Source organism: Megascapheus bottae, chromosome 16 (assembly GCF_031878675.1).
Source record: "Megascapheus bottae isolate mThoBot1 chromosome 16, mThoBot2.hap1, whole genome shotgun sequence".
Classification (NCBI taxonomy): Eukaryota; Metazoa; Chordata; class Mammalia; order Rodentia; family Geomyidae; genus Megascapheus; species Megascapheus bottae.
The window spans coordinates 54,322,281-54,338,411 of NC_143524.1; the positions used below are offsets into that span (position 1 = coordinate 54,322,281).

At 40.8% G+C, this 16,131-nt stretch overlaps 1 protein-coding gene, 1 non-coding gene and 1 pseudogene across 3 annotated transcripts in view; 1 reads left to right on the forward strand and 2 right to left on the reverse strand.

Moving 5' to 3' along the window:
• The window catches only part of Me3 (malic enzyme 3), a 164,214-nt gene that overhangs the window by 23,903 nt on the left and 124,180 nt on the right, over positions 1-16,131 (reverse strand). The window lies entirely within an intron of this gene.
• Positions 574-695, reverse strand: LOC150053601 (U6atac minor spliceosomal RNA). The gene has a single exon (XR_016538185.1). It is a non-coding gene; the product is annotated as a U6atac minor spliceosomal RNA (small nuclear RNA).
• Positions 9,703-10,210, forward strand: LOC150053602 (ATP synthase F(0) complex subunit C2, mitochondrial pseudogene; annotated as a pseudogene).

Sequence of the window (16,131 nt, forward strand, 5' to 3'; positions counted from 1 at the left end):
TCCGTCCATCATTCACTCAGCTACCCACATCTCTTAAAAACCTGTGGTGAGCTGATACCGTTCAATTATGTTTTAAGGAAGGATAGATATATGAGTTGGTGGCAAGTTTGTGAGTTTGTCAGAAAACTTGTTAATTAGAAGCTAGTAAAGAAAACAAAATTTCATAATAAAAATTGAAAGTGAAATGGCTCAGGTGGAAAACCTTTTCCCCATCCATCCATATATGTCCAAATGCAGGCCTACACCATAACACACATTTAAATGGTATACACATGAGAAAGCTAGCAAACAATAGTTAACCTTTGATGAGTATTTATTACCTGCTGGACATCACACTTAGCTCTTTAAGCATGCTCTCATAATCTTCACATGAATTTCTGAAGTGAGTACTATTTCTTTTCAAAAAATTATTTATATCCTCACTAATATTTTAAGTATTTGGACAAAGGTGTTTCAATTTAATATATCAGTTTGTGAGTAAATGTATCTTGATTAGTGTGTCACCCCCTTTTTTTAAATCATTCTCCTTAATCTTTCTAAATACTACCCACCCCCAAATTTACCTGGTTTCATTAAAAATGTTGATTAGATGCCATGAAGCAGGTGGCAATGACTTATGGTGTATGTTGCCAGGGCCAAGAGCCTCTTCCATCCTTGTCACAGGAATTCTAGCCTTCTCTCCTTTCATACAATGCTGAAGTTAGTAATATTTACTGAGAAGGAATCCTGAATTGCAGATGCTATTTGCCTAGGGTTACTTATGCTACTGAACTTGGTATGTGCTGGTGTTGGAATCTGGACCTGGCTCAACCTTAGTTTAGTTTAAAAACAATATAGATTTCAAAGATAAATAGATAATAAAGCTTTCTCCATTGAAAGAGACACATGGTGAAGAAGACACTCAACAGGAAAGCAGAAAACCATGTTCTTGCTCTGCTTGTAAATACTTGCTTGAGTCTCCTTTCTCTCTCTCTCTGGATCTCAGGTTCTTGATCTGAGTGTGTTGGAGGAGAAGCACAATCCATTTGATTATGAGATTAGAGGTAATACACCAGGGACTTGGGCAGAAGTTCTAAGTTCTTAAAGAGCAACTGGGGCTAGGATAATCTAGAGAATGAGTGTGTGCAAGTGGGAACTATTCAAAGGGAGCACTAGAACCTCCCCACCAAAAAAAAGGAATCTAATCAGGGCCCCCTGCCTGGAACAGCCCAGATTCTACTTCTCCTGTTTCCTGCTTGCCTTCTATTCTGGCAGAAGCTGTCCACTCCTTTCAGGAGGCTCCTGCTTTGCACTTTTGAACTTTCCATGCTGCAGCTCTGGCAGCAGCAGGGGAAAATTGGATGGTTCTCTAGTGGGGAATTCCTGTGATAAGGAAAAAGGCACCTCCCAAGCCACACAGGGAATGGCCAAGACTTCTTGACCCTGAGGACTCAGTGGGAAATAGCATTGGAGCTGCTAGGGAAAGCATTCCAAAGTTAGGGTTCACTTAAAGACACATGATGACGGGTAGACATTTGATCCCCTCCCTTGTAGTGAGGGTGATCTGTGCCTGGGAATCCAGGAAAGGTAGATGGCAGTGTGATGAGACCAGACCATGGCTACCAGAAGTGAGTACCCATCACCTGACATATAAACTCCCCTGGGGAAGGAGGTGATGTTCTGCTTTTCCATCTGCAAGCTAAGAAATGTGGTGTGTGTGTGGAGGGGGGTGTAAAACATTCCAGGGCTTGTAGACCTGGTTTCTGTGTTCCAGAGGTCAGGACCTGCCATTCTTTCAAGCACCTGGTCTGACCTCTTTCAGGCCTGAACAAATATAAGAGACCTGGGAAGAGCAGGTGAGCTTGCTAAGCCTGTCTCCAAACAGAATGACTAAAAGCTACCACTCATATTTCCATGGAAGTCTGCTCTGTTGTTGTCTGAATGAAAAACACATCTAGGATTCCCAAGTGGATTCCAGTGGGAATAACAGCTATCACCTATGGAAAACTATTTCTTTCCTTTTCTTTTCCTTCCAGGAACTAGAGATGACAGAATTATGAAACTCTAGGCGTTTTGTGTTTTTTTCTTCTATTTTACACATTCCATTAAACTTTATGCCCTCCAAATGCTCTTAGGAAAAGGTTTCATGGTCAAGAAAGTTTGGATAACTCTGTATATTACACATACCATATATGTGTGTATTAGAAACATTGAGAAGTCCCACATTAGGACACCTAGCATTATCTAGACTTATCTGACCAATGACCCTACTCTGCTGTCCCATTTCTTTACGCCTGTGGTGAAACACACATTGAGAGCCCTAAGCTCCTGCAGAAAGGATTTTCTATAGTGAGACTGGATGGATTCAGTGTGAGCCCACCCTTCCTCCATGAATATACTATAATTGTTTTTTCTGAACCAATTTAGTAGTGATACTTGTTAGATAATTGTTACTTCTTCAAATGTATCCATTTTTCAGTCTATTCTCCATATCTTATTGTACACAAATTCACACAGGCCACTTAGTTTTGAAAAATCTTAACAGGACTTCTACTGGGTTATATTCAAACTCCCTGGGTAATGTTTACTCTGGCCCCAGCCTGATTGCTCAGTGTCCTTGACTTCCAATATTTTGTGGCTCCTCGATCCTGTAGGCCCTTATACAGAACCATATCTTTGATCTTTCCATTTAGAACGCTCCTTTGTGCTAAGCAAACCACTAGTTAAAGTTGAGGGCCCGATTTACCCAAATGACCACAAACCAGCCTGCACTAAAGCCACCAGCACAATCATGTTCATTATAGTATTATTCACCATAGCTAATATATGGAATCAACACAGATGCCCCCAGTAGATGGGTGGATCAAGAAAATGTGGTATATATACACAAGGGAATTCTATGCTTCCATCAGAAAGAATGATATTGCCCCATTCATAAGGAAATTGAAAGACTTGGAAAAAATTACATTATGCAAAGTGAGCCAGAATCAAATAAACATAGACTGCATGCCTTTTCTCATTTGTAATAACTAAAATCTGTCTATGAATGTACAAGTTAATTCAATGGATTAAAAAGACAAATAATTATACTTGGACATGATTAATTAAATAACACTATTCACACTATGAAAACAAAGGAGGATATTGTTAGGAGAGGATCATAAAGGGTAAATAGCTATGTGCATATGACCATATAAAATCATGCTTTTTGAAATGAACTCCAAGAAGTGGAAAAAAATTTTATTGCACTGTTTTTAGTTATTTCTTTTTTGCTTTATTTTTTCCCCCTTTGGTTTATTCTCTTTTGTCACTGTTTTTGATTTCCGTATTCATTGTCTTGTATATAAGTTTATCTGATTTGGGGAAGAGAAGAGGATAAAGGATGAACCAATTTAGTAGTGATACTTGTTAGATAATGAATAGGAATGAACTTTACAACTTGGAGAGGTCAAGAAGAGAAAAAGGTGAGAAAATGAAGGAAGGCGTTACACTGTTAAAAAGAAATGTACTTATTACCTGACTTATGTAACTGTAACTCCTTTGTACATCACCTTTACAATAAAATTTAAATCAAAAAATTGTAGGGCCCAGCTTAAATATCATCTATTCTAGAAAGCTTTCTGACCAATCATATTCCCTGTCCTTAGGGGAGTCTGAATTCTCTTCTATGGGTTCCTGCAATATTCTGGACACACACACACACACACACACACACACACACACACACACATACACACACACACACACCCTTATAGTAACATATCTCAATCATTTATTGAAAATTTTGTTTTACTTCAAATTCCTGCTAGGAAGAACTATACTCAGTATGATATAAAACTTACCTCAACAAATAGGTATATGTGAGACAGAGACTGAGGAGTGACTACTGGAAGATTATTGGTTATTTTCACAGATTTCCTTTAGTGGAGTGGTGACAGGGAGTCATACTGCATTCATACTTACATAAATGGAAGGGGAAGATTATTTATCTTAAGAAGGTTGGAGATGAAATAGGGTACAGAATAGCCATTGTGGGATGCAGAAGAGATAAGGCAATATAGAAAAGATTGCAGATGAAAGACAGGATGTGAGAGGGGAGGATAGGGGAATCCTGAGCAGCTGGTTGCAATGTGAAGAAGACAAGGGTGGATAGCATGGGACTGATATGAACTCTCACACTACAAGCCAGCCAGATGTAACGGCTTAGGTGGGAGGTGAAGTGGGAGTCAGGGGCTGGAGGAGTCATAGGATAGGAAGAAAATTGTTCTGTAGGTGAAGAACCTGAAGTGGATCAGCAAGAGAGGCTCAGGAGAGCCTGAAAAAGAAAGCAGAGTGGAATGAGGCATAGGGAAATTTTTTTTTTCAAATTTAGGAAGGACTGTTTTGTGAGAAAAACAAACAAATCTAACTGGTTTTTGGGTGGCCATGAAGGAGAAATAGCAGAGCCAATGTGTGGAAGTCAAGGAGACTTAGATTTCAGAAATTTCACACACGAGGTAGACAAAATTGCTGGAGGTGATTCTGTGCCCACTAGCACTCCACACAGCAAGGACATTGTGGAAGGGATCCACACAGGGTGACAGTAGACCTCAGAGGTTCTTTCCTTCCGAGTGCCCCACCTGGGAGGTCCCTGGCATGTCTCGATGGTCACTAGATTGGCTCCTGGGAATGGCACTGTGACCTCAGCAGGGAAACTAATGACTGGCAAGATAGTCACAGGAAGCAGCAATTTCTAGGCCAAAGTGTCAGAATTATATGGTCATTCCTCAGTCATGTCCCTGACGACAAGTTTAGGTTGACAGAAAATAGTTCAGGAGCAGTGGGATTTCCTTGTGAATTTCCTTGTTTGTCTGAGTTCCTGGGCAAGCACACACATGGCGCCAGCAATCCTAGGGCTGGGAAGAGGGTGTGGGCTGACCTATTGACCTTTCAACCCCTCATAGGTCTGTGGCCAGTACTCAGTTATTCCTCTAAGAAGACAGCGACTCAATCCTGAGAAGTCATAAACAATTTTTTTGGGGCAACCACCCGCTGGTTAGATTTGAAAAGCCATGGCTTCATTCTCAGGAAAGTGTTAACCACTGACTTTTATAAAACATCTATCTTGTGTTGAGTGCATTACATTAAACTATCCAACAACTCAGAGGGGTCCAGAAACTGAAGTTCCGAAAGGTTACATTACCAGCCCCAAATCACTGAGCTAGACTCATAACTCTACAAGCCTCCAAAACCTGATGTCTTTGGCTCTAGGGGCCCCTTTGCTGGCCTGTGTTTTCAATCTAGCTGAAGGATTGCGATCTAGCTCATAAACCCCACAGATGATGTGTCTGGTTGCCATGAAGGCATGATGCTCTCCACGAAGCGCTCTGATCACTCCTGCCCGGCTGTTCTGTTCAGAGGTGCCACTGTAGAGTTCACACCGCACAGCCAGTGATGCAACCACAGACTAGCGGAATTCAGTTTTGGATTATGCCAGTTGCTCTACAGGCAGGAGATGGTAAAATGGGAAAAAGAGGCCCCTATGGATGTGGGGCTTTCAGAACCCAAATGAAGTCAGTGAAAGGAAGTAAGGAAACAGACCAGGTCACATAGCAAGGGAGGATCAAAGCAGGCATGGGACTGAGTCTTAGAAGGCAGAGTGGTGTCTCAGTCTCCATTGCATGGTATGATAGCTGAGGAAGAGCTTTACTGTCTCCTATTTCTGCTCTGGACATGTGCATCTCAGTTATACTGGAGAACAAACATAGAACCGCATACCCAGTGCTCTATGACTGCATGTTGAACAAATAAAAGAATGAATACCAGAGGAAAAAATCCTTTTCAGAAGAGGGGCCAATCTGCACATTTGAGTTAGAATCACCAGCAGCGTATCAAGGCACGTATTCCTCTAGAGGTACCTGGGGCCCCGTATCTGTGTGCCACAGTATTTGATTTCTCTTTCTTGACCCCCAAGAAAGGAAGTTAATAGGAACAGATGTCACCTGCAGAGAGCAATCCTTCAGCTAGATTGAAAACACAGGCCAGCAAAGGGGCCCCTATAGCCAAAGGCATCCGGTTTTAGAGGCTTGTAGAGTTATGAGTCTAGCTCAGTGATTTGGGGCTGGCAATGTAACCTTTCGGAACTTCAGTTTCTGGACCCCTCTGAGTTGTTGGATAGTTTAATGAAATGCACTCAGCACAAGGTAGATGCTCTATGAATAGTTGTTAGCCAGGCGTGGTGACTCATGCCCATAATCCTAGCTACTCAGGAGGCTTAGATCTAAGGATCATGGTTCAAGGCCACCCCATGACTTGGGGGAGAGGATTTACAGGTGGGACCTGATTAGTAATTCATAACCAATCAGAATGTTGTGGTACCTGACCAATAAGGTGTCACCTTCCCAAACACCTAATTATAACAGAGGTAACCAATCAAAACCTAGTCTGTTGTATAGAAATGTCTACACTCAGCCACTAGGACTTCCTGCTCCCTGCCCCAATAACGTCCCTTCCAGCAAATTACTTACTTACCAGATTGAATCCTTTCCAGTCACTTTTCCTCATCTGTTGACTTCAGTTGTCTAATTCTTGAGACAAGAACCCTAAAAGGCTCTAGTGGCAGCAGTACGCAGTGGAGCTGCCACATTGGCAGGCATTGTCTGCCACGGAGCTGAGCACTAAGCAGGCATTGCAGTGAAGGGGCTCCAGCCCTAACAATCTCTGCAGGCTGTGGAGCCAGAGGCATGGGTGGGCTTTGTCCACCACCGACAGTAGAAAAAAATGGTACTCCCATTTGTTAGGAAATGGAAAGACTTAGAAAAAATCATATTAAGTGAAGTAAGCCAGACTCAAAGGAACTTAGGCTCAATGGTTTCCCTCATTCGTCATAATCAGTAGAAACCTTGGGCTCTACTAGCAGAGATCTGCAATAGAGCAAAATCTTGATACATAAGGCCATATAGTATGAAGCTAATTGAAAGGACCTCCAGGATATTGAAACAAAAGCCATATAACGAATGATTGTTGTCCTTAATGTACTATGTTGTCTCTCATCTCCTTTGCTCTCCCTTGGTTATCTCATATTGTTATAGTATCTCACTTTGTTATCTGATATATTGAATTTATTTGTATTTGGTTATTTGAAATTTGATAGGGAAGGGGGGAAAACCAAGACGGGTGGGGGGTGTGGGGGGGGAGGGAAATGGGTACCAAGACATGTGAAAGGGTATCAATGTATGTGAACTAATGCACCTTCTATCTGGCAAATATCATGTAACCCTTTTACTAATTACAATAAAAAATGCAAAAAAAAAGAAAAAGAAAAAAATGGTACCAAATACATGAGTACACGACATTCATCGTTTTATAATCTTTGAAAGTGAACATGGAATCCTCAAAACTTTTGTTGTGGTCTGGATATCACAGCTTAGTTTTCCTTTGCTTATATCCCTTTAAAACTCATAGGAGAAACTCAGAGTCCCAGAGTCTTAGCTTTTCCCTTGGGAGTAGACTAGACTGGCACTGTGGCTGGGGTCTCAAGTTTACTGAGAGACCTGGCCTCTCAATAATATTGGATGATTGGCCCTTAAATGATCATGAAAGAAGAATGAGGAGGAGAAAATTACCCTGGATGTGAGTGATGTAAGAGGCTGCTTGCTCTTACTCTCTGTCTCTCTCTCTCTTTCTCACTTCCTTCCCTCCTGACCTCTCTCCTTCTCTCCTTCCTTCCTTCCTTCCTTCCTTCCTTCCTTCCTCCCTTCCTCTCTTCTTTCCTTCCTTCCTTCCTCCCCCCTCTTCTCTCCTTCCTTTCTTCCTTCCTTCCTTCCTTCTTTCTTTCTTCCTTTCTTTCTATCTTTCTTTCTTGTTAGACATAGGGCTTAAACTCTGGGCCGGGGCGCTGTCCCTGACCGCTTAAGCTCAAGGGTATCACACTACCACTTGAGCCACAGAACCACTTTTGATTTTCTGGTGGTTAATCAGAGATAAGAGTCTCAGAGACTTTAGTGCCCAGGCTGGCTTTGAACCGCGATCCTCAGATCTCAGCCTCCTGAGTAGCTTGGATTATAGGTGTGAGCCATAGCCCCCCAGCCCCAGCTGCTTTCTTCACTGCTCTAAGTTAGAGAGTTGTGTGAGGTTTTTTTGTTTGCTTGTTTGTTTTGTTTTGTTTTTGCATGTGTGCCTGTTACTAGAGCTTGATCTGAGCACTCTTGCTGAGCTTTTATTTGCTAAAGGTGCTTTAATCACTTTAGCCACACCTCCACTCCAGCTTTTCTGCTGCTTAATTGGAGATGAGTTCTCTTGGTGTTTCCTGCTTGAGTTGACTTCAAACCATGGTCCTCAGATCTCAGCCTCCTCAGAAGCTAGGATTGTAGGTGTGAGCCAGCCACATCCAGCTGGAAGCTAGAGAGTTTTGAAAACATTTGTACATCTGAGAACTGTCTTTTTAGCTCATCTGCTATTAGCTAGATTATTTGTTCTTTCAGTGTTTAACTTTTTAGGTCTTTATGTATTCTAGATATTCATTGTTTATTCGTTGGCTAGCTAGTGAAGATTTTCTTGAATTCTGTGAATTGCCTCTTGATTCCTTACCTGTGCAAAAACTTTAATCTCATGTAATTCTACTTTTCCATTCTTGCTCTTATTTGCTGAATCCAAGGTCATATCTTTCCCTATGCTTCCCTGTAGTAGTCTCAAGGTTTCAGGTACTATATTACTACCTTTAACCCATTTGAGGCTGGTTTTTATAAAGGATAAAAGGACTTACGTTTTCAGCATGTAGATAACCAAAATGGCTGGTACCATTTGTTAATGAGCCTGTCTTTTCTTCAGTTTATATTTTGGCTCCTTTTTCAAAGATGAGATGGTTGAAGCTGTGTGGTTTTATTTCTGAGCCTTTCATTCGGTTCCTCTAGTCTTTGTGTGTATTTTGGTGCCAGTACTATAATGCTTTTGTTAGAATGGCTTCTATAGGCTGGGCATGGTGGCTCACACCTGTAATCCCAGCTACTCAGGAGGCTGAGATCTGAGGATCTCAGTTCAAAGCCAGCCCAGGCACTAAAGAACGGAAGACTCTTATCTCCATTTAATCACTAGAAAATGGGAACTGGTGCTGTGACTCAGGGGTAGGGTGGTAGCCTAGAGCTCAGGGACAGTGCTCAGGCCTAGAGTTTAAGCCCCATGACCCACAAAATAAAAAAGAATGTCTTCTATAGTATAATTTTAAGTTTAGTATTATGATCAATCTAGTGTTACTATTTTTTAAAAAATCAAGATTACTTTTGCTCTTTGAGTTATTTTAAAATGCTTCCAAATGCATTCTAAATATAATTTATTTTTCTATTTCTGAGAATCATGAATTGGGACCTCAATGGGCATTGCATTGAGTCTATAGGTCACTTTCAATATCATATACATTTTCACAATATTATTCTACCAGTCTATGAACATAGGAAGTCGTTTCATCTTCTAGTGTGTTTTTTCTTTCTATTCTTCTTTATTTTTTTCCTCCTTCCTCCCTCCCTTCCTCCCTCCCTCCCCTCCCTCCTTCCTTTTTCATGCTGGTCCTGAGGCTTGAACTCAGGACATGTACACTGTCCTTGAGCTTTTCATGTTCAAGTTTAGAACTCTATCCCTTGAGATATGGCTGTACTTCTGGGTTTTTGGTAGTTTATTGGAGATAAGAGTGTCGCAGCCATCTTCTCTGCCCTGGGAGCAGCTTGCCTGCCATACCCCTCACCCCTGAAAATGTATGCCTGCTCCAAGTTTGCCTCTACTGCTTCCTCGGTCTACTCCCACCTATCAGCTGCTGAGTTGACCACTATCTGCAGTGGTACTGAACCGACCAGAGACACTGACAAATGAGAGCCACAGCTTGGCAGGCCCACATCCCCTGACCTCACTTGTCCCTAGCCACAGCTTTCAAACCAGCGCCATTTCAAGGGACATTGATACAGCACCCAAGTTCATTGGAGCTGGGGCTGCCACAGTTGGGGTGGCTGGCTCTGGGGCTGGAATTGGGAGCCTTATTACTTGTTAAGCCAGGAACCCTTCTCGGAAGCAGCAGCTCTTCTATGACATTGTGGGCTTTGTCTTCTCGGAGGCCATGGGGCTTTTCTGGTTGATGGTGCTTTTCTCATCTTCTTCACCATGTGAAGGAGCTATCTCCACCTCCCATAGTTTATTCTCCCATGTCTTGGCTGCCCTATATGTTCCTTTTCTTGTACCTGGGGAAAGTTGTTGGCTCAAGGTTTGACAGGGAAGACAAAATAAATACTGTATTAATAAGCCCCCCCAAAAAAGTGTCACAGACTTTCCTGCCCAGGCTGGCTTTGAACTGTGATCCTTGAATCTTAGCCTCCTAAGCAATTAAGGTTACAGGCATGAGCCACCAGTGTCCAGCTTTTTTTTAAGGTTTAATTTTACAAGTCTTTTATCTTCTTGGTTAAGTTTATAACTAGGTATTTTATTTTTTAAAGCTACAGTGAATGGAATTGTTTCACTGATTTCTTCCTTATCCTTTTAATTGTTAGTACAGATAATAGCTACTCCTTTTGTATGTTTATTTTGCACCAGATGCACTGCCAAAAATAATGATCAGATCCGGAAGTTTTCTAGTGTATAAAATCATATTATCTGCAGATAGGAATACTTTAATTTCTTCTTTCCTTATTTGGATCCCTTTTATTTCTTTCTCATGCCTTATTGCTCTGGCTAGGAATTTCAGTAGCATACTGAATAAAAGTGGAGAGAGTAGGCACCTTTGTCTCCATCCTGACTTCAGAGTAAATGAATTTATTTATTGTTTTAATATGACGTTGGCTATGGATTTGTCATAGATATCTTTTATTATGCTAAAGTATATTACTTGTATTCCTAGTTGCTTCAGAGTTTTATGTTAAACATTTGATGATTTTTTTTCTAAGCCTTTCTATATCATTTGAGATGGTAATGTAATTTTTGTTCTTAATCCTGTTTATGTGCTGTTAGAATTTGGCACCTATGTTCATTAAAGAGATTGGTGTATAATTCTCTTTTTCTTTTGTTGTATCCATGTTTGGTTTTGATATAATACTGACTTCAGAGAATAAATCTGATAGAGTTTCTTCCTTTTCTTTCTCCTTGAAATGCTTGAGAAGTGTTGCTGCTAATTCTTCTTTAATGGTCTGATAGAAGTTGAAAGTGAAACTGTTTTGTACTGAGCATACTTGTGCATGCTCAATGGTGGAATAAAAGGATGGCAGCCTGGGGGACTGTGGAAAGCTGGGATGGGTATATGAAACAAATCATGGTTGCAGGAATATGACATCACTATGCAACAGCTCCAAAGGAGATAGTTTTAGAATAGCCTGAATTAACAATAACAATAATAAACAACAGAAAACACTAAGTTTTTTTTACCATTCAGGAAAATATTAATCATTTTATGTGGCTGTTGTCATGTATCCATCATAAGCACTCTACAAGTTAATAATGAATGTTAGAGCTGGGTACAGTGGCACACACCAGTAATCCCAGCACTGGAGAGGCTGAATTCAGTGAGTTTAAGGCCAGCTGGGGCTACATAGTGATAGTTATCTCAGAAAACCAAATTAAAAACAAATCCAAGATGAGGAAACTGAGGCATACAGGAATCAAGTATCATTTTAGTAAGTAGCTCACTAAGAGTTTCAAATGTTAGCAGTCTAGCTGTAGAACTCATGCTTTTTCCATTTTTGTTGGTTGTGGAGCTTGAACTCTGGGCCTGGGTTGTCCCGGAGCTCTTCAGCTCTAGGCTACCTCCCTACCCTTGAGTCACAGCACCACTTCCAGTTTTCTGGTGATTAATTGGAGATAAGAGTTTTTCATTCTTTAGTGCCTGGGCTGGCTTTCATGATCCTCAGATCTGTCCCCTGAGTAGCTAGGGTTCCAGGCATGAGCCACTGCTCCCAGCTTAGAACTTATGCTTTCAAACATAATCGTTAATAGTGAAGTCTTCATAGTGATTCCTGTATTATATGAGACATGTGTACTTTATAAATTTCAATTTCTTCACCTCTTAAAATGAAGCTAACAATATTACGTGTTTCATAGGGCTGCTGTGAGAATTAGAGAACTTCACAGCATGAAGTGCTTATATCATTATCTGCATTTAGAATATGCTTATGCAAGAATTGTTATTGCTTTTAATCTATTGAGGGAAATTGGGCCTCTCATTCATTCACACTAACCCATGGAACACAAACACACAGACACTTCATCTACTTTGATGAAATCTGAGAGTTTTATGGCTGGACATGAGTTTGTTCCTATTGTTGAAGCCAGGCAATAAAATCAAGCTGGTGAGAGAAAATGAAAAGGAGACAGCAAGCTGAAATCATTGAATCTATCTCTCTGGCCAGTGAATTTCTTCCAGTATACTCTGGAGTGAGTCCCAACTGTTCAATCTGCTTGGCCACAATGGAAGTGAGCAGAACCTGGAGAGTTGGTTCCAGTTTATGTTTGATACAGGTTCCCAGAACCTTCTGTGACCCAGGACAGACTCCTTACAGGCTCAAGAAACTGTGGCATCTGTCTCTTATTCTGATGGGAACATGTAAGAGCTAGACTTTCAACAATTAGCCATGTCAGGCTGTGATTGGAGTATCATCTTGCTTCTTCAGAGGTTAGATGATCCAGAATGAATTTCAGAGTTTCTTTGTCCTAAGCTTTGCCTCAGATGTAGTCTGATTCATGGACTTCAGTATATTCTAGATAGTAGTAAAGGTATCAGTCAACTAACCTTTCTTCATCAGTGTGGGAAAAACCCTGTCTTTTAATAACCACCAGTCTAATAGAGATGGTATAGAGTCATAGGTTCTGAGGTGGGAATAATCGGTAAAGTCCTTTTACTCTAGGCCAAACAATATCTGACTTAAGCCCTTCTACAATAGCCTAGGCCCATCTACAACAGTCTAGGTCCATCTTTGCACAACTTCTTCTCTGACTATAGCTCAACCATTCTTATTCAACCATTATAGAAAAGAGACCACAAGATGCTATACGAATAGCTAGCAAATGAAATATATAAACAGGAAGAGTTTCAAGTCTGCTGGTCAGTGCTGATTTCCCTAGATTGATGGAAGGAAGGGTGACTCTGACTAAGATGCACTGTACACATAAAGAGACATGTTACATTGTAACCCCTGTGTAAACCAGTTGAAGATAAAAATAAATGGAATAAAATCACACAGTTAAGCAATATATTAACCTCCCATTTAACTTTGCTATGGATAACACTGTTGACTAACAGGTTAAAATTCTCCTGGAAAATTTGTAAGTCATTATCTTCCACTGCAAAAATTGCATTTCTACTATCTGCTCCTGTTCTATGATAAGAGATTTCTTTTGTATCTTTATGTGTAGCTACAAGATTGACTATTCCTGGGAAAAAGGATTAAAAAAAGTGAGTCATAAGATTTCTAATCAGCAAATTTTGCTTTACATTTACAGAACCCAGGCCATCTGGTGGGTGCACAGATAGTGGCAGTCTGTGCATCAAAAGAGCAGACCAAATTTGTTCAAAGTGTATTATATTTATGCATCTAAATATTAACAATAAAACCCAGTTATAATACTAATTTATACTAGCATTTCTATCTCTAAGCAAGGCATTTCATTTTTAGGCCCTCAAATCTAAAGGGGGTACATAAGTTTTTCAGAAGTGTTTAAAAATCTTATTAAAATAATTTTAAAATAAAAAAAGAGAGACTACCGGAAATTTGTGAATACTCTGGGGTCGTAACTGGCCTAGCACCAAGCCCCCAATCCCTACATAAACCTTGTGCCTGCAACTCTGGAGCAGAATGGCTTTAGTAAAAGTTTCCATCTTCTTTGGTCTTCTAGCTTTCTAAGTAAATATTTTTTTGGCGTCATTGAGTGATGAGCAACATAGACAGGTGCAACAGAAGTGGACTAGGTGCCCTGATTCCACAAACCTGGTGAATAGTTGTGGAATTCCATCACCTTGTTTCTAGCATTTTCTCTAGCAATGTGCTTTGATGGATTGGATGAAGGTCTAGCAAGTACTAAATCCTTTAATACCTCTTAGTTAGATCAGGAGAGAGTAGAGTTATTTAGTTGTGTTTTTAGTGTGTTTGAATCGAAACCCTACAAAAATAAGGGCAGAAACAGTAAATTGGTGAGATGCCTGTAGGAGGTAGGAAGGGTGCTTCCACTGAGGCTGAACGGACACTGTAAAGGCATGGTGGGGCACCTGACTCTACAAGGACAGGGTACACATCAAGTTTGGAAGATAACATTAAGTGAAGAGTCTGAGCAAAGGAATCCGAGATGCAGGGCTGTCTAGTTGTCTTTGAATAAAAACTTTTCTATATAGGTTATTAATAGTTGCTATTATTTTTTGCCAGTCCCAGCACTTGAACTCAGGTCCAGGGCACTGTCCTTGGGCTTTCTCAAGGCTAGAGCTCTACCTCTTGAGCCTCAGTGCCACTTCTGGCTTTTTCTATGTATGTGGTACCGAGAAATCAAACCCGGGTCTTCATGCATGCTAGGCAAGCACTCTACCACTAGGCCAAACTCCCGGCCCTTAGTTGTTATTGATTTTTGACTCTGGTTAACTTGAAAGAGAGAGACAGACTTTGATTATTCTTTGAAACTCAAAGATAGACAATTTACATTTCTCTTGTTACTCTCATTTGGCAGCCCCCAAATTCCTATATGTTTAGAATTTGGGGAACTGGAGAAAAAGAGATTTCCTTCCCTGATTTGCCTACAGGATTTGCTTACATACTGCTTTTGTCAAACTTCATCATAACGTGTGTCAATTGTCAGAACTGGGGATTTCAGTGCAAACTTCAATCAGACGATTCCTATCTACTCTGTAAGCAACAGAATTAACAAATGCTAATGGAAATCCTTCAGGATAACTTGTCACGCCAGGATGCACAGCTCCAGGACTTTCCATAGGCAGAGGAAGAGCAGAAAGGATAAAATGACTCATTTTTACCCAGAAACCTTAGTCTTTTGTCTCAAATACCAAGCTGAAGAATGCTACCAGCATCCTATTTTTTTTTCAGCATCCTATTTTTGACAGACTTAAATGGAGATTCTCTGCTTTGGTGAGTCTTCTCAGTGGCCAGCTGCCAGGAAACAGGCACTGAGCCATCTATACGTAGTGGGTTGTTTTCAGGCTAAAAAAATTCTCAGGATAATTGCCAATTAATGAGGAGGGGTAAGAAGATGAGGATTTTTTTTCTTAACAGGAAGTTGGGGCAGAGACGAGGACGTTGACAGAGAAGTCAACATTTCCCAAGGTTCTTTCAGCGTTTCTGACTCACTCCCAGGCTATGCATTCCATTTGGGGGCTATGATATTCCCAGCTGGAGCCTGGGGAAAGCAGCTCACTCCCTACCTCCAGTATCTACAGAAACATCTGCTTTAGCTTATTAGAAAGTCAAAGCAGCCGACCATCAATCCATCATTTTTCTGTTGAAGGACAGAGTCCTGTTGGCTGACATTGCCCTCATCCTGCTCTGCCTGTGTGTATCTGTGGAAGTGTGAACTGAATTTGGTGATCATTTGAAGAGCCTTTTACATCCTAGTTTATTTAACCTTCTCACAGGAATAGCAAGATTTTTCTTTGGGGAGTCTTGCAATGATTACTGACTGGTTAGATAAACTGCAAGCCCTAGAAGAAGGAAGCTAAAGTAGGCTCTTAAAGCCAAATTCCCTTCTCGTAGATAACTCAGCAGTCTGGACACAATAAGTAGAGTTGGGTTTGGCTTACAGTCATGCCAGGAACTATATGAGCTGAGACGGGTACTTTAGCCTCTCAGATTCTCAAATTCCTCACCTATAAAGTTCATCTTCTATAATAACAACTATTCTGCCAATCTCACAGGTTGTTGTTTATTTTTGGACTTGGGGCTTGAACTTAGGCCATGGGTGCAAGGTTATTATCTAGCACTTGATCCACAGGTCAATTTCCAGCTTTTTTGGGGTGCTTAATTGGAGATTTTCTTGCCCGGGCTGGCTTTGAACTGTAGTACTCCCATCTCAGCCTTCTGAGTAGCTAGGATTACAGACATAAGCCACTGGTACTCTGCTGGTCACTGGATTCTTTTTTCTTTGCACAATTCATTTTATTGTTGTTTTAGAGGTGATATACAGTGAGGTTACATTTACCTATGTCAGGTA